Source organism: Meles meles, chromosome 4 (assembly GCF_922984935.1).
Source record: "Meles meles chromosome 4, mMelMel3.1 paternal haplotype, whole genome shotgun sequence".
Taxonomy (NCBI): domain Eukaryota; kingdom Metazoa; phylum Chordata; class Mammalia; order Carnivora; family Mustelidae; genus Meles; species Meles meles.
The window spans coordinates 68,779,653-68,799,112 of NC_060069.1; the positions used below are offsets into that span (position 1 = coordinate 68,779,653).

At 38.7% G+C, this 19,460-nt stretch overlaps 1 protein-coding gene across 9 annotated transcripts in view; it reads left to right on the top strand.

Moving 5' to 3' along the window:
* Positions 1-19,460, top strand: part of MECOM (MDS1 and EVI1 complex locus) — a 552,991-nt gene that overhangs the window by 362,732 nt on the left and 170,799 nt on the right. The window contains exon 1 of one of the 9 annotated variants that reach the window (XM_046002466.1): positions 7,966-8,071. The exons of the other annotated variants lie outside the window; for them this stretch is intronic. The gene's annotated coding sequence lies outside the window, so the exon portion shown is untranslated. Of the gene's footprint in view, positions 1-7,965; positions 8,072-19,460 lie in introns of those variants that run through there. 9 annotated transcript variants of the gene reach the window in all.

Below are 19,460 nucleotides of genomic sequence, written 5' to 3' on the forward strand. Positions count from 1 at the left end.
AGGTTTCAAAGAATTCTTGTTACAGATAAATAAAGCATATGATTTTGTTTTGAGACAATATGATCACAATGATAAAATGAGCTTACATCTAGCGGGTATTGTACTTCAGAGTTCATGAAAAGTTTTTACACTGGTTATCACATCTGACTTATAGCTAATCAATGTATGTTTCCTAATTTTATGGAGAAAACAATGGAAAGTTCAAGAAGTAAGTGAGAGGACTAGGGCCTGGATCTTCCTAGGCCCAGAGATGTTTCCTTTACATCAGTACTCCTCTGACTAATGTGAACGCATTTTCCCTGGGAACTTGTTAAAATTCAGATTCTGATTCAGCACTTCTGGGATAGAGACTGAGATTGTATTTCTAACACGTTCATGGCTGAAGTTAATGCCTTTATCCACAGATCATACTCTGAATAGCAAGATTCTGCATCATAACTGGTTCCTATGTGATATGATTAAAGATGGTCTTGTTGAGCAGCTTGGTGTAGTATGTTTAGGATACTCAGAGCAAAAGTTTTGGAAACAGCATGCTTTTCAGCTGGGCTATCACAACAACCCAGACTCTGGTTAGCATCTCTTCCCTGCCCTCAGCTTCCCTCACTCCCCTTGGTCCTTTCTGTCTAAAACACAGTGTTATCGTGCCATTGCCAACTTTAAAGGCCCACATGATGCTCAATTTCCAAAAGGATGGATTGCACCTTCTGAGCATAGCTAGTATTAGGACCTGCATTCTTTGCCTTCCCCTTTTATCTCTATCTCCTGTCCTGGCCTATTCCATGGCCACACCCCTTTCCATCCTCATATGCTCTGCCCCATCTACTCCAAATATCTTAAACTTCCCAAATGGAGTATGGTTGCTCTTTTGCTTCCATGGAATTTCATTTCTAAATCTGTTCTAGTTCTTTACATAATCGTCAGTTTAGAAACTTCTCTCAAGGTTGAGAAACATCTATAAATAATTGTGTTCATAAACTTCTTACAAGCGAGTGATGGGGGCTTAAACTATCTGTGTGCATGCAAGTGTGTGTGTATGTGTGTGTGTGAGAGAGAGAGAGAGAGAAAGAGAGAGAACAAGAGAAAGATACCAGCACTGTTTCTTACATAATAAGCACACAATAAATATTTGTTGAATGGATACCCTGGATGCCTGATACAACCACAGTCATGTGGGATTAATATGTGAGATGGGTGAATAGTTTCAAAACCTGAAAGAAAGTGAATTAATTAGGCTCAGGTATTTGCCTGGATTTCACAACAAATTGTTCAGTGTAGTCGTTTTAGGATTAAGGAAATGCATGAAGATTGCAGGCATTGCAGAGCAAACGTTTAGTTAGCTGGTCCTGACCAGTGAATGGCATGTTTTGGCATGTTTAGAATAAGAGAGAAAGATGGCTTTAGCTCTAGATTGTGCCTTATTCTGTGGCATGTTCCAGAGATATTTTTTCTTTCTTCCTGCCAACTTTATTTCATTCAGAAGAGTTATAGTTTGGGTGACTTATGGCTGATAATGATAGCCAGTCCATTTGTCTTTCTCCCCTCTGCCTCTGTTCTATAATTTCTATCTGTGGGACTACTGTTCATTTCAAAGACATCTCTGTGGAAGAACTTTAAAGCGGTGGCACTTTTAAAAATCTCGACTAATTCATAACAACGATGACACACTAGTCTTTGGGTCTGCAAACAAAATAGCAAAGCTGTTGCCTTTTGGCAAGCAACAGAAATGACAACCATCAAAAGGGTAAGCTTGTTCTGTTAGAACATCAGTGTTGTATTTTGATGAAGAAAAGAAACAAAATAGCATCATCAGGCAACCTTATTGCTAATTAAGATATAGATGAATATTGAGTAGATCTATAAGATATACTGAATAAGTAAGTAGTAACTAAATAGCATTATCTTTGATGATGTTATTACGGAACACAACTATATGTGTATACATTTACATTTTCACACCCACAAACACATATTCTTGTACATATACAAATGTAAAATATCTTCAATTTGTCAGAATGGAATTCTCTAGCCTTTCTGTTATTAGAAATCTAGAGGGCTTTCTTTTACTTCCTTTTTTCTTCTTTCTGCTCCCCAAATTCGCCATTCTGAGCTTCTCTCACCACCATCCACTTACCTATTTTCTCTCCTCCCCACACGTGTATCACTATTTCCCCACTCAACAAATATTTAACAGGCAACCTGCTCTGGTCTTCTCATGTGTGGAGAGAGGAAGGAGTGGAGAGTGGTACTAAAGAAATTTACCCAGCAAATTCCAGTGTTCCAGCCAAGGAATAAGACCCTTGATTCTAAATACAAGGCAGAGGCGTGACTCAAACCACAAGATAGATTGGGAACTGCGGTCGGGTCCCAGCCCTACTCTAGGTTGCGGAGGTCCTGATTATTATGGTGGTGGATGAGGCATGGGGAAGCAGAGCTCCTGCTCAATTTGGAGAAAATGCCTAGAACTCCAAAGTGCAGATCAAGCTAGAAACATGCTTGGGTGAACCACAAGTAACCCTGAACTGACCACACGATCTAATTTCATCCACAGTACTATCAAATATTGGGCGTGAAGACTGTTCTTCTACCTTTTCGTTAAAAACTCATGCTGCCCACTCAAGATTGGACATCAGCGGCCCCCTCCTGAGAGGAGTTGGAACTGGCCAGTACTGCAGCATATTTCATGGTTGGAATGTGGTGTTTTCAAAGTACTGAGGGTTTTTTAAGTGTCTTGACACCTCTGGACAGAATCAGACAATTGCCAATATTTGACTTGTGTTTCAAGGTCCAGTGAATGCTAAAGCGGTGGATTAAGGCAAGGGAGAGTGAGTTGGTCACTCATCAGGAACCCTCACAGTGCCCGCTGGTTGGTGCTGGCTGAGACTGCTCAAATGGAGCTCCACTTGGCCACCCAGCTTCTTCTTTTGCTTATTTTGTTATCTGTCATTCTAGCATATGGGTTATCAAAGTAGAAGAGAATTGATATCAACAATCTTATAGTTGTATGGATGAACCTAAAAAAAACTTTGCATTGAACCTTTGGAAATAACCCTTAGAAATAATGTTTCTGAGATTATACAAAAACTTTATTTTCTGTTTTCTTTTTTTAAAAAGATTTTATTTATTTATTTGACAGAGAGAGATCACAAGTAGGCAGAGAGGCAGGCAGAGAGCGGGGGGGGGGGGGGGGGGAGAAGCAGGCTCCCTGCTGAGCAGAGAGCCTGATGCAGGGCTTGATCCCAGGACTCTGGGATCATGACGTGAGCTGAAGACAGAAGCTTTAACCCATTGAGCCACCCAGGTGCCCTAAAAACTTTATTTTCTATGTTGACAATTCTCAAATTTGGAAGCGTAATAAATTTTTATTGCATTAATTTGGCATACCGTGATTTAAATTTTATATACAAGCACTAAAAATACATTGGATCCCTATAATAGGCACTTAGGATTGAGTCCTGATGTATGGAACTGCACCTGTCCAATGTGCAGACTGACTACATCACCAGAGATTTTGGCAAAATTAAGACTTCCTTCAGGATGAGCACAGAATTCAGATGGTAGCAGAGGGAATAACAGGAGGGTTAAGGCTAATTAGTCCTTTATTTATTTTTAAATTTTTTTAAAAAGATTTTTAAATTTATTTGACAGGGAAAGAGAGTGAGCACTCAAGGAGGCAGAGCAACAGGCAGAAGGAGAGGGAGAAGTAGGCTCCTAGCTGAGCAAGGAACCTGATACAGGACTCGATCCTAGGACCCTGAGATCATGACCTGAGCTGAAGCCAGATGCTTAACAGGCTGAGCCACCCAGGCGCCTAATGTAGCCCTTTAAAAAAAGCAAGAATTAATGGAACATTTGTGTACACACTGGTACAGAGCTTGGAGAAAAATGTAAATTGTCACACAAATGAGATCCCTGTACATCATGTTTGTAAAAGCGTATGTTAAATAAATGTTTCTGGAGAGTTTACATTGCTCCAGGAACTGTGCTTGGTGCTTGTTTCTAAGGGTAGCATCTGTGATGCTTCTCCACGAAGAGAAACTCAAGTCAGTCCATTCAGAAACACTTAGAGCCAGGAGAATAATTAAGATTTCTTCAGGGTTCGAAAAGGAAATTCTGAGACTGACATGATTAATGGAATGGATTTGAATTTTGCTGAAGCAGATGGTACAGGGGCATCTCTGTGGGAGAAACCCTGGTTGGAAGTGAAGAAGAATGTTTTGTGATGCGAGTTCCCTTGCTACAGTCTTATTTAGTAGTTGGAGCGGAGTTCACGTCTGAGAGCCCTCTGAGAATTAGTCATTGTGGAGAATGGTGAACCAGGAGGAAAGAGAAGTAATGTATATTGAAAGGCTTCATCTGATCTCTTGGCTGTCTTCAAAGGAAGCTTCATTTGTAAAGGACATGCATGATTGTGGAGAAAGGACCCCCATTAGGCAATGTAAGAATAATGAAAGATTCTATGTCCAAAGACTTTGGCGCAGGGGGGTTGAGGGCCTTGCTCTGTGCCCAGTTGGGAGACTGATGGAGCGGGACTAAAATTGGCCTCTCAGATCCTCTGCTCAGTAGAGCACAATTCCTTTCTTTTGCTATAAATTAAGATTTATCTGACAAGAAGCTTCCACATGGAAACAGAGGAGTGAGAACCTGGCAGAGCTGGGTTCACGCTCATTCAGTTTTGTTCATGGCTTCTCTCCTATCCACGTCTTTGTTTTGGGGCCACAAGCTGTCATCCATCTGCTTATAGAGTCAAGGACAAAGTGAACTAGCCTTGAAGCTTCTAAGATGAGGGGGAGAGAAACACCACTGAGGCAGACAGATGCACTTACCTCTTTCCTGTGTTACTCCCTGGTGTTTTGAAAGTGTCCTCAATGACCGAAAAAAGAGGAGGAAGTCTTATGGAGAAAAGGGAATCTGAACTCCCAGAAAAATATGTGGTGTCAGTTTGTGTATGTGAGGGAGAGAGAGTGTGTGTATAACATAAATTGACTGATACCATAGGGATGCAGTTTGTGTCTTTCACTCAATATGTTTGTTATATAAATGTGTATAGGTATGCCCCAATATATCGGTAATAGCAAATGCTGTATATACAGTGCTCACTCTGTGTCATGTGTTTTCCAAGCATGTCAGATACTACAAATTATTTAATATGGACTTACCACATTCTTTTAAACCACAGTTTGGTGATTTCCTAGTTGCTAGATATTTATTTATCCCACTTTTTTAGTTGTTGTTATGAACACTGTATCAAATCTCCCTATGAATGCTTTCTTGGATATGTGTGAGCGGTTGCAAAACAATGAAGAGGTCTAGTACATATCATCTAATAACAGTGGTTGCCTCTGAGGAGGGGGAGGGGATGTGAACTGAGTTGCGGTTAGAGGGTCTTTAACCCTACATATAATGCTGTGTAAGACTTTCTAAGAAAAATGCATTCATGTATTACTCGGATAATTACAATCAATTTTTTTAGAAATAAACACGGGTTAGAAATTTTTAGGCACATACCCTAATCAGTCTGATCGTTTTCCCTCTCACTTCTAAAACACCACCTGCCATAAAATCCTGGGTGTGTGGTCATAGCAGACAAAGGCAGTGTGTGTTCAGTGTTACTATGTTTGTAAAATGCTTTGTACACTCAGTGTCACTTTGACTCTAACATAATTGGGTTTTAGTTAGCAGTAGAAGTATCAGAGGATCCACAAGTAGTAAATACAGCAGTGAGTGTTCTCTAGTTTTGACAAAGATGTTGTCCACACTGAAGAAAAAAAAAAGGAATTTAAATTGCGTTAATAGAGAATCAATTCAATAGGATAATTAATGTATAGTTTTGAAGTTTCACAATCACTGTGTGTAAATGCCAGCCCTTTTATTACAAGCGTACTAGTTAGAGGTAAGTATTCTTTTAAAAATTTGTATTGTGCATTGCAAGCATTTTAATCTGTACCTCACTCTGAATATATAGTTTCTGAAGCCTTAGTTCTGTACAGCTCTTATAACCATGTGACTACCCTAACTGTGTGAGCGTGTGGACACATACATTATCACATGCAAGCAGTAAAAAAGGAAAAAAAAAAAAAAAAGGAAGAGGGTGAAATCAAAGATTTCAATTGGTGTTTGTGCTTCACTGGAAAACTGAGATATTTACTAGGATATCAATGTTCCAGCACAGAGAATGACCTTGGGATGTTATCAAGCCCTTCTGCTCATAAGATATAGCATAATTTAAATACTGGAGGCAGGAGACCTTCCAAATACAGACCCAATGACGACAGTTGGATAACCATTGCACTCCTAAGTAAATTTCAGCGGTGGAAATTTCTTTAAACATCTACCCTCATAAAGATAGAAAATGTCTACTTGCTCTATTCTGTTTAAGAATGCCCCTTCCTATACCAGTCTGCTGTGAGGTTGGATCAAATGGTGACAGTTAGCTTTGACTTCCTGCTTTTTTTTTTTTTTTTTTTAAGTACTTACCTTAATATCACTATTCTGGGACATCCACACCATTTTGACAGGTCCTGCACTGCTCTGTGTAAGGTCATGCTCTGAATACCTCAGAGGGTGTTTGTAGGCACACACACACACTATACACACTTCTTATCTGTACCTTTTCAGGTTGAAGGAAGGATTTCAGTGTAAGCTCTCCTTATAACTAGGCTACTTAGCCTCAGTATTGCCCTTCTTGTTTTCTGAAAGTTTTTCTCCCTAAATAGGATTGGGCCAAAGCAAGAATAAACGTTTTTTATAGTTTGAATATGCCACTCCCTATTACGCACTTTTATGGAGTCATGGCCTTTTATTTTACCTCGTATTGTATATCTATGCTCACTTTGAAGTCCATTATGAACTCTGGAATCTGAGCTGTCTAATAGAACTTTCTGCAGTGATGACAATGTTTTACAATCTGGGCTGTCCAGTAGCACTTCCGTAGCCCCTGGTTCTAGTAGCTGTTGGACACTTGAATGAATGAATGTGACTAGTGCAAGTGAGGAACAAAATTTTTAATTCGATTCACTTTAATAATGTTCAACTGAAATAGTCAGATGTGGCTAGTGACTACCCCATTTGACGGTGCAGCTGTAGATCATGTCACATTCATTGAGATCTAGAAAATCTTCAACATTTCTATTGTGGTCTTTGCATGTGAAAATCTATCCCTTTGCCTCCATTTAGCATTATTTAATTTAATTAACGAAACCATTATGTAATTTGCCTGCTTTTAATCCCGGGTGTATTTGCCCTCGAGGTTTGTTTTGCCCCAGACTCCTGTTTTTTCCCTTGCTCAACTGACCATCATGCTACCTCAGCTAGTAGATGTTTTTGAGAACTTACATTTGGAAAGTGGTGTAATGCTGTGAAACAAGAAAGGGTGTTTAGTTCATGAAGTGTGTTATAAAAGTTTAGAGAAAACTTTCTTAGATTTCTAATTCTTGTGGTCAAAATTACTTGGATTTAAACAAATAATGTTTTTTGAACATGTATCTCTCATCTAAAATTAGCACTTATCCTCACTCATCTTTATGAAACTTTGGAGAGGCGTGACACTTTCCTTCCTGCCTGTCGGGTTTTGGGAACTGGCTGGCTTAGTGGCTTCCACACAGCCATGATTTAGCACTCAGTGACAAAGCCCATCTTCCTCCTGGGGCTTCCAAGGACTAAATCGTCAGTAAGCAGGAACTTCCTGCTGCCCTTGTGGAGCTTTTGAATGATTAGGATGAGCAATGATTCCCCAGAAGTGGGTAGAGTGTTGAAACAGTAAACACGCAGATCGCATGCCCTATCCACCCTTTCTTCACACATGCCGCCTGAGATAATAGTCTATAGAGAGACCGCAGCATTTTCAAGCTGTGCGCGCAGGGTCCTTCTCTTTACTTAGAGGCCAACCAGGATGCACAGAAAACATAACTGATAACGCCTAGATAATGATTGACTAGTTTCAGTATTAATGGTGTGAGCTGTATTCCTTTTCTCTTCCTGGTTATACGTTTCATTGATGTAGTTTGCTTGTTTCTATGTAGAAGCATGATGAATTTCACTCTCTGGGATAAGAACTTCAACGCCGGAGACAAAGGTAATTTGGTTGAGCACACCTACAGCGTCTGTGGTTTTAATGTTTTGAAACATTCCCTTGTAAATCTCTCTCTGTGACTGTGAATATGCAGGTGGGGGCAGATGTCCAGCATCGTCTGGCATATTTTGTAAACCTTCCCTTTTGGACAGATGTTCTGAATTGTAAAGATGCCTTCTTTGTGGCAAAGGGATGATGTGGAAAATGTGTTTTCATAACTATCTAGATGTTTATCTAACACACCATGTGGACAGCAGAAGCACAACTAAGTCAACCTCATTTTTGTTTCTGTTATTGGGTTTTTTTTTTTGTTTTTTTTTTTTTGGAAGCACTTTTTCTCTTCTGCTGCTGGCTACCCCTTTTTCTTCATATTCCTGCATCTCAGGCTAGATGTTTCAAGCAGAAGTTAATGGGGTAAAATGTTTCTCTTCGTCCAGTGGCTCTCCTCTGCCCCTGGCTCCTGCTCTTCCTTCAGCCCTCTCCACCTCCCCTCCTCCTGCCCTTGCCAGATGTGAGGAAGGGTGATCTGACCCTCCTGCACCTGGTGCCCACCCTATGACCCTTTTCTCTCTATTGGAAAAGTGTGAGGGATGGGATGTGGGGAATTACATTGCCAGACACAGAGAAGTTGCTCAAAAGTGAATGCTGAAGTAAAGATGTAGCCACTGACTTTCCAAGGTTATGGGGGGCCAGCCAGATGTGTAAATGATTTTCTTTCCCCTTTCTTGATACTTACACTGTGAAGTCATCAGCAGCCTCCCGCTTCCGTGATGGTCCCCTCAGTATCCAGGGATAATTAAAAAAAAAAACCAGAGTAAGACCTTATCAGAATGTTTTTGATACATAATACCTTACCTCCTTTTACTGTTATGGTTCTTTAATAATATATAATGATATCATTCTTCATAGCCAGATTCCTTCTCCCCCTATTTCTCTCACCCCAAAATATTCTGAGGCAGTGGAAAGAAAGCCAGAAGGATTTCCCCTCTCTAACTAGCTGTGTGCTACATGAAAAGGGCTATGCTAGGTGGTCACTAAGGTTTTCCTTAGATCCAGGAGTCTGTGATTCTATTCCTTCCAGAGCGTATGTCTCACCCTCAGCTCCTACCTCAGACTCTTCTTTTCCTTGATGGTGATGAATCATTTCAGACTTCCAGCAGTCCTAGGGGCCTACTCTGGGGACTAAGGCACTTTCACAAGCCTGGGCGGCAGGGGGGCTCCCTTTGTGTTTCGCGATGAGAATTTGTACTGCCAAAGGGTTAATCTTCCAAGACTAATAGCAGATTGGGTAAAATCAGAGAAGATCAATGGTTGTACCCTGCCACGAGTGGGGGTGTTCAATCATGCAGGTTTCCAGCCAGATTTTTAGAAATCTGCATCACAGAATTCACCTGGGCGTCACACCCTGAGGAACTCTGGGTTAATATGTGGTGAACAGAAATATCAAGTTTATGCCTATAGGGCAGTTTTCATTGGCATGAGCTTCAGCACAGAAAAAATGGCCTTGGTAGTGTTAATTTTTTTATGGGCAGTTGCACGATAGCTGGTCTTGGAATGTTAGCAGCACTGTTGCAGAACTAAAAATGTTACCTTGGGACATTTTAAAAGAGCAATGAATATCTGGTTTTAAAACACAGGCATTAAAAAATTATAAGCCTGGAAAGTCTTTTTTGGTTGTTGTTGTTGTTCTAACTCGGGAGTGTTAAAGCTACCTTTTCCTCTCTGACTTCTTGATAAGCAATTGTAGGGCTTGGTAAATTAGTGATGACTTGACTACTTTGACACTGGGATGTTTATGTTTCAAGAGGATACCTAATGTTGAGACTGTGTCCCCTTAAAAAGGACAATTTGGCTTCACCCTGTGAGGATGTGGCAGTGCTCAGGGCTGGGGTTCTATACTCTCTGGGCGCTGTGCCAGGAACAGTCCTTTGATGTGGAGGGAGTGGTTCTCAGAGAAGGCGGGCGTCATTGCCACACCTGGACTGCACCTGTGTGATGCGTGCTCCGGAAGCAATTTGCAACCAGGGGCACTTGGGGATAGCCGTCCCATGGGACTGACTCCCATTGGAGAAGTGACACCAGTCCTTACCACTGTCTACATGGAGAGGGTGTTTAGGCCAGGGAGGATTGTCCCTCACACTTGAAAGCGGCCAAGAAGGACTCAACTTCTTGTCATCGCTTTTAAAACACAGAAACAACATTAAAAAAAATTTAAAAATGGAAAACAATTTCTCTGTCTCAAGGAGAATTGGCTCTGCCTAATTAACTTTCTTGTAGTTTCAACATTTTCTCACTTGATATTTTACCATAAATGTGGGTCTATATTTCTGCATTAGCTTTATAACTGCTATTATAATTGTAAATATTAATCTATTTATGTATGATAATTTATTTTCCCCCTATTATTGGTTTCTTCCATGATTTATAATTTTACGCTATGAAATGTAATACCACAACAAATAAACTAATGAATACAGCTTTTCCTTGTTGATATATATTTAAGAAAAATTTCTAATAATGGAATTATAAAGAGAAAGAGTGTGTAAACATGATAATGTTTTTATACATATTATAAAATTTCTTTTCTTGCTTTCCAAAAGAGTTTTAAAAAGCCTCTAGCATATGAGTGTACTTACTTGTACTGAGTTTAATATTTAAAAATGGATTTTAATACATAAATTTAAAAATTATAATTAGATACATAAATCATATAAATTGGATTCATGTATATGTACAGATAGAACCTGGAAACTTGATATTTCTCTGTGATGTGCTTCAATAATCTGTGAAGGTGAGCAATTTGTTCATGTACTTAGAATTTGTTTTTCCCTTGTTTGAATGTCTACATCTGTCCTCTCTCTATTTAGTTTTTATAAACTTGACTTAGCAAGCTAGCTAGATGTCAGATGTTTGATACAGTTCATCTTTTAAAATTTACCATTTATTTTCCAGATTCTGATATCAGACATGAGGCTAGAACATTGTCCCTTTCTGATGGGGGTCAGTGAGTTTGTAACCACTTCATATTGTCCATTTTTATTGGGTGTGCTTGAATATGCACAACAAAATGACTGCTTTTTAAATGACTGTTAGGGAAATGCACGTAACACCTGTGCTTTGGGCCAAGTGAGTGTGAATTAAAGAGAAGAAAAATATATAATATATATCTAAATAATATTTGCATATTTATTATATATTTGTTATTATATATATTTATGTATACATATGCACACACACACATATATATATACACATATAAATGTAAATGAAGGCAAAATTTAGACAAAAATATTTCTGAATCCACTTAATGGCAAGCTGTGCTATACTGAAAATGTACTCTCTTTTCAAAGTCCAGGTAAAACTGAAGCAACGAAAGCTTTAATATAACCAAAAAGAACTAGAATACTTAGCTTTAGGTGTGAGAGAGATCTTAAATGAGTTGAAAACCTGCTTGAGATAGATTTGGATGCCAAAGGCAAATGATACCTTCATTTTCCTGGCATTGGGTGAGGGTAGATTAGCAATTCCTGTTACTGAGAGTGTGATTAGGATTTTTATTGAGCAGGATGCCAAAAAATTAGGAAACATGTTCTAATTTCACAGGAGATTAATGGATACCCAATTGTGGTTTCTGCCAAAGCTGGAAAACATGATAATCATTTTTATTTTCCAGTCACACCATGACTGTGTTTTGAGTTCGTTATAACTAAGTTTAGTGCATTCTAAGTAGAGTATTTTGTCCATATAACATTTAGAATTTGTTTGCAAAGACGTTCTTTAATAGGTAACTTCTATTGCAGTGAATCAGTCTGCAGATATACGTATTTCTTAAAGACAGATATAAAGATTCAGGATAGGGGCACCTGGGTGACTCAGTTGGTTGAGCATCTGACTCCTGATTGCAGCCCAGGGCATGATCTCGGGGTCATGAGATGGAGCCCCTTGTGGGGCTCTGTGCTCGGCAGGGAGTCTGCTTGAAATTCTCTCCCTCACTCTCTTACTTTGCCCCCATTCGTGCATGGGCACACACTCCCTCTCTCTCTTAAGAAAAATACAGAATAGAGAAATAAACAATTTTTTTCAAGGAGAAACAGTCCGGTGATTCCAGCTCTCATTTAATCATTAACTTAATATCCTTCCGTGGATAGAGCATTCAACAAACTTTCCATGCCTGAGCGTATTAATATCAAAAAGCAGAGAGCAAAATCATGGCAGCCTGACCACCGAGGAATGGCATTAGAACACAAAAGTAAACACATGAAAGGTGGACTTTGTGTGCACTGCGAGTCACACCACTCACAGATGCCAAGTATTATTAATTCTTGGATACGATAAGGTGCTTATTGCCTTTATTCCTTAAAGAACTCCTTGACAATTCAGCATGTTGGTCTAACAATTCCAGACCTGACTTGCTGCTGCTTATTAATTAAATTCACTTAGTAATTAGGAAGAACTTATGTGTCTCCCCCGTTCCTCTCCCTGCCTGAAATTCTTCTTCTTTTTTTTTTTTTAGATTTTATTTATTTATTTGACAGAGAGAGATCACAAGTAGGCAGAGAGGCAGGCAGAGAGAGAGAGAGGAAAAAGCAGGCTCCCTGCTGAGCAGAGAGCCCGATGTGGGGCTCAATCCCAGGACCCTGAGATCATGACCTGAGCCGAAGGCAGAGGTTTAACCCACTGAGCCACCTAGGCACCCCTCCCTGCCTGAAATTCTTAAACAAGCATTGGGTATGTGGTAAATGGTGCGTTTTAATAAATGTTTTGTAAAGGCCAATTATTCAGTCAATATTGAATCGTGTGATAGGAAATACGGCTGCTTGGCTACAGGGAAGATGTCTACATGCTATTGGCATCTGTTGGGTAGGTAATGTTCTTAAACCACCTGGCCTTCTTCCAAACTTTGATTATTCATAAATCTGTTGAGTGTGGCAAGTTGCACTATTAGCGTTTAATCTTTTATTGAAGCAAACTCAGGAGACTGAAATCTATTTGCTTTAGCAAGCTTGTTCACTGATAAATGTACGATTTAAAATTTTCCTTTTGTGAATTCCTCAGTGCAAGCAAAACACAGCTGGGCACAGCAGAGATCATATTTATCTTTTCATTAACTAAAGTACAAGAAGATAGTGGTGTTGGAGGCTTATAAGGAGGGCTTGCTAAAGAACAGTCCTCCTCCTGTTTGCACACCCACTTGAGAAAAGCTTTCCAAACAAGTCTTTGAGATACTTGCGAGAAAAGCTAGTTGAATTGTCAAAAGAAGACCAAGTGAATGCAGATGAAGTGGTTGGATTTCAGATAACATTTTCCCCCTGAGTGTTCAGATTGGTTAAATATTAGAGGAGGGAGATAATGACGCTGCTTGTCGCCATAAGTTTAGACATCTTTTTTCATAAGGTTGGTAAGAAAGGCGTATCAAAGATTTTCCATCCCAGATGATTTAGTTCCAGTGTGTAAAAGGGTATTGTAGGTACAGAAAGATTGCTTGGATATTAAGTGCCAGACAGGAACATAGAAACTTTGTAAAGAGTTTATAATAGAATTTTTTGGTCTTGAGTTAACTCAGTAAATGGATTGGCTGTCATGGGGGGGTTAACTATATATTTTTTAAAATTTTTCAACATTCTTTCTGCTAGAGGGAAGATTATGATAATTTTTTGTGAGATTTTAGGGTACTTATTTGCAATATGCACTAAACCAGGCCATCAGGTGCAATCTTCCAGAATGAAAGAAGTGACTTCTGGCTTGTATGTGTTAATAATAAATTCTCCACTTGAGAAAGTAAGGTGAAATTATAAGGGTCTCCCCTCACCCTTCACCTTTCCCTACATCCCTGGGTCATGAGGGCCAAGATTGCTTTTGTGTTTTTATAGTTCCTCCAATCCCTGGCAAAATGGCATGTACACAGTAGGTGACTAATAACTACAAACTGATTTGTGTATCCCTTTAGAGCTGCTGGGCTCTGCAAAGATGGACTGTGCTGTAGATCTGTTCTTCTGCCACCTTTTGTCACTCAAAAGGAATGGGAAGAACAGAAAAGGGGAAAAGGAGGCTCCTTTCCAGCCAAGTGCTATGAGGCTCCAAACCCCTTGAACTCAACTCTGACCAGGGTTACCAGGCATAGGGTAATGGCCCATTTATGAGTCAGACACAACCTGGGCTGGGGTTAATCTCTTTCCTATTGCCCATCCTTCAAGCCCTAGAGATGTCTTTCCTATGTGGAACCAGAAGCAGGCAAAGACAGATTTTCCTTGCCTTTACTTACCAGTCCTGTTTAGATTCTATGAGAGTTAGGACAAAACATTTTCTGTTAGTCATGGCATTTATTAAAACGTTAGCTTACTTTAATTAAAACTTTTATAAATGGTCATCTACTGGTTTATGGATTCTAAGGTTTATAACTTCTTGTCTTTATTTTTATTTTGTTTTAAAATTCACCAACCCAATACCAAGGTTTGTTTTTTTTTTTAATACGTGGACATTTGAAATGATACTGGAAATGTAGAGATGAGCAGTTGAAGAGCACAACTAGTGAAATGAAAGATATTTCCTTAAGATCATCCAGACCTGCTCACTTAGTATATAGAGAAGAGAACTGAGGTCAAGAGACAGGAAGAGAGCTTTTCAAATGCTACAGAGTTCATGGAAAGGTGAGAACTATAAAACAAGCTTCAAGCCAATACTTTTTCAATTTCCTTGTTTTATCTGAGTAACAGAGACTTCCAAAAACAGGGGCTTAAAATCTAAAGAAATATGAAGGCTGGAAACCAACTATTGCAGCTCTATGATGTCAGGAACCCTGTATCCTTCTAGCTTCCTGCTCTATGTACTTTATTAGATGTGACCTCCATCCTCATGTTCTCAAGACGGTTGCAAAGTGCCAGCCATCCTGTGCATATTCTAAGCAAGGTAAAAGTCGAGAACAAGAAAGAGTAGTGCATGCCAGTAAGTCAGCTCCCTCTGAAGAGCTTTTCGGGAAGCACCCAGCCAGTGATAATTGAGTATATCTAATTGACCAGAACCAGCTGCAAGGCAAGTTAGGAAATGTAGTCATTTTTTCTTCTTTCTTCGTTCTACCTTCCTGTGTTTCTCTTCCTCTCACTCTCTCTCTCCCACACCTTCTCTGTATCTCCCTATAATGCACTGAATGAAATTGGACTTAATTCTTAGTAAGATGAAATACAATTGATATTGATAGGCAACTTCGTGTCTTTGCACCATGCATTTCCTATTAAGTAATTAGGGTTTGGAAGTATAAGATTCTACAGCATGTTTTTCTCGCTAGCATTTCCTAGGTTAAGGAGACCAAACGTAGTATGGGACCAGAAATTCAGGTTGCTTTATGCGAGAGAAACAATGGGAGGAGAACTTAGGAACTGTCTTCTCTGACCTGTGCTTTGACTTCCCATGTTCAGTGAAACACAGCTCTATTATTCCTGTTGGCTTGAAAGTGAGCCTGGCAATGAATACCATGCAGAGTTCTCCTAGGCATGCTTCAAAGCTAACTAATGAAAACTGTTTAAATATTTAGAAGTAAATAGCAAATAGTTTACTTCACCCTGAATGTTTAATGCGTACACAATTTTCAAAAGCCTGAAATTACAAACCGTAGTAGGTAATTTAGGACCATGACTAACAATGACAGAATCACCCAGGTCCTGCTGAGGTGAAGGAAGCATACTCACATAAAACTTTACTAGCAGATACACCTGTGGGCAACACGAAAGAGAATTTATTTGCTCATATCTCATTGGTTATGAGATTTATGGTGCTGTGGCTATGAGTTTCTCTGTAACTAAAGTTTGTTTCTTTTGTTGAGTTAATTTATTTATGTTGATTTAAGTGTAAGATAATTATTTAGAGTAAGAGATTTGCCAGAATGAAAGCCCTCCTCAGTGTCACACTGGCGGCCATGTTACCTAGTAACTAACACACTCTCTGTATAGTGTTTGTTCTGGGCAGGTTACAGATTCGAGACCTCTAAAGACATCTAGAGATATCAAGAAGCAATAATGTGGGAGGACTCCTACACCTTTAAATCCATTAATGTCATTGTGTCCCCCTAAGTGAAGAATGGCTTTACAGCTCAGTGCTACTGACTCCTTTGCCCCTGAGTACTGTAGGACCATAGGTCCTGGAGAAGGGAAAGAATTGTGGAGAATTAGAATCTGATATTGTACCTGGTATGCATGGGAAAATGTAGTCAATGATGAGGACAGAACCCATCCTTTCCCATTAGACCTTTTCTAAAATACTGGACCTGATACGAATTCACTTACCATTTTATTCTCCTGGTGGTGTTTCATTGCACTCAGGCTGGCCAAGGGCCTTTGGGTTCCCAGCTCTCTGGTGTCACACATCCCTTCACTTCAGATCTGGGTTTTTGTTTTTTGTTTTAGATTTTATTTATTTATTTGACAGAGAGAGAGATCACAAGTAGGCAGAGAGACTGGCAGAGAGAGAGAGAAGCAGGATCCCTGCTGAGCAGAGACCCCAATGTGGGACTCGATCCCAGGACCTCGAGATCATGACCTGTGCCAAAGGCAGTGGCTTAACCCACTGAACCATCCAGGCGCCCCCAGATCTGTTTTTTTTAGAAGAACCTAATGACAAGTCTTTTCACCCTGAATCTTCGAGTGATTACTGCTGTTGTCATGTTCTAAACCTTCACTCACCATTTTGAAAATTGGACCTATAGATGTTAGCAACATTAATATTAGTATTCATAATACATTAGAGCTTCGTAAGTGTATTTTACCAGATAGTTGTTGCATATATATATATGTATATATATATGTATATACATATATATATATGTATATATATATACAATAATCACAAGATTCTTGCCCCATGGCAAAAAAATATATACATATATATATGTGTGTATATATATATATACATATATATATGTGTGTGTGTATATATATATAATATATACATATTTATATATATATATATACATATATATATGTGTGTGTGTATATATATATAATATATACATATTTATATATATATATAATATATATATATAATATGTGTGTGTGTATATATATATATAATATATACATATTTATATATATATATAATATATATATATATATAATATGTATATATATATATACATATATATATATACACACATATATATATGTATATATTTTTTTGCCATGGGGCAAGAATCTTGTGATTATTGTATATATATATACATATATATATATGTATATACATATATATATACATATATATATATGCAACAACTATCTGGTAAAATACACTTACGAAGCTCTAATGTGTAATAACACACATATATATGTATATATTTTTTTGCCATGGGGCAAGAATCTTGTGAATAGATGGATTTTCAAATAACAGAGTTTCTTTGGAGCCCATCTCTGTCTGCACACATGGCACGTACAGCCGTCTGTCTGGATTCCATCATGCCTGCCTGCCATATCTTATCAGTGCAGAGCCCTCTGAAGAGGATCCTATATATTAGCCACAACATGACCTGTGTAGCCAGGAGCAGCCCTAGCAATTATCCCACCGGTGGTGCAGTGATTTAGAATGAACAGCTCAAGGATGCCATTATTTACCATATATCATATCCCAAGATAAGGTTAATAAAATCTTCCCCCCCAAATTGGGGTTGATTTATATGTCAAGAATATTAGAAACCAAGCTTTTTCTACCTTCTTTTTGTTTTGCAGCTGCTTAAGTTGATCCTAATTGGTAGAGATCCTGACAATTCTAGCTCTGGACTAATATAACTACTTGAAGCAACAGTTAGCCCTGAGCACAGTCCCCAGCCAGGCTCCTGGCGGGAGTCCATGGGAATAATCTTCCCTTGGCAGCTGCCTGAGCAGCCGTCTGTGGAAAGGACAGCTGTGGGTTGGCAGAGTGAGAGTGGGTCTGTATAGCACATTAGGTTTAAATACTAACTGTTTGCATAGAAAGCTTCAAAAACTTGCGTAAAACACATAAAGCAAACTTATATAGTAGGTGATGATTTGGATTTCGTATTTGAAGCAAAAATACATCTCACAGTAAAAGGGGATGAGATGATGCTTCTCTGAGTCTGCTTTCTTAAGGGTTTTGGATTAGATAGCTTCTATGACCCTTTCTCTTCTAACATTCTATGGTTGCAAATCACTAGATAGTCTCAGATATGTAATCATATTTGTACCTGATCCTTTGCTATTTTTTAGCTATTGTTTTTTTTAATTTATAGCTTTATTATTTCCATAAAGCACTCAAGGCAACTTGCAACAGAAATACAGGTACAAAGCGGCGGGGGGTGGGGCGGGAGAGGGGACAAAGACAACCAGCATGAGATAAAAGGAGGAGAAGGAGATGGGAGAGAGCTGTATATTTAATTCTGAAGAGAGCTCTAAGAAACAATAGACTCTGTCTCTGAGCTTCCCAGTAGCCCCGGCAAAAAAAAACAACAGCACCAATTTATGGAAGAGAAGAGGACACATGTTTATATTCTTTTATTGCATGTTATATTCACATTTTCCCCAGAGATTTGGAAATTAAGTATATTAGAACACTTTGCATAGTCTACTTAGAGTTCAGATTTTAATTCCATAGCTATTAATCCTGCCCATAGAATACCTAACATCTGAATCTATCCTTTGTGGGAGTGATCATGCTCCTATTTAATCTATTAATTAATACTATTGTTCATTTTCCTATCTTAACATGTACTTTATTGAGCTGAGGGGATAGTGGGTTTCTTACGCATGGAATAAAAATCAATTTTCATTTGTTATCCTTCTGCTAATATGTTGTGAAATTCGATATATGAAAAAGAAGCAAAAATAATTTTATTTAATAATAAGTTTTACTGGGAGGGTAGGATTTGGACCCATATTCCCCCATTTCTCCAGTTCCTTCCTGCTAAAACAGGGGGAAGAGATTATTATGCAAGCAAATGTGTCCTTGTTTTTAGCTATTATAAATAATCTTTATTAATCTTTGATCGTCTAACCTCTCTTTAAGACAACAAACTTGGAATTTTATTTAATATTTCAGTGGTGAAATTAATTGGGATCTAGAATTAATGTATCTTTTTCTTTCAACCATCTTATTCAAATATTTAAAAAGAGACTGCGCATGCACGTGCACACATGGCTGAGAAGAAAGTGCTCTGTATATTATCTAAAGAGAGATTTACACAGAGGAGCTCCAGCTCTGTTAATTTTCAGTGGCAGGAACCTAAATGCCTTTTACCTCAAGAAAAAGTAACCCATAGCTAATGTAAATCCAACGTATTCTTTAAGGGAAATTTATGGGTTTTCTTATTTTGTGTCAGGAGAAAAGATAGGACAAAAGTATTAGGGAAAAAGTATTAAGGATAGAGACAACTGAACTGGAGTAAAGATGTGATTGT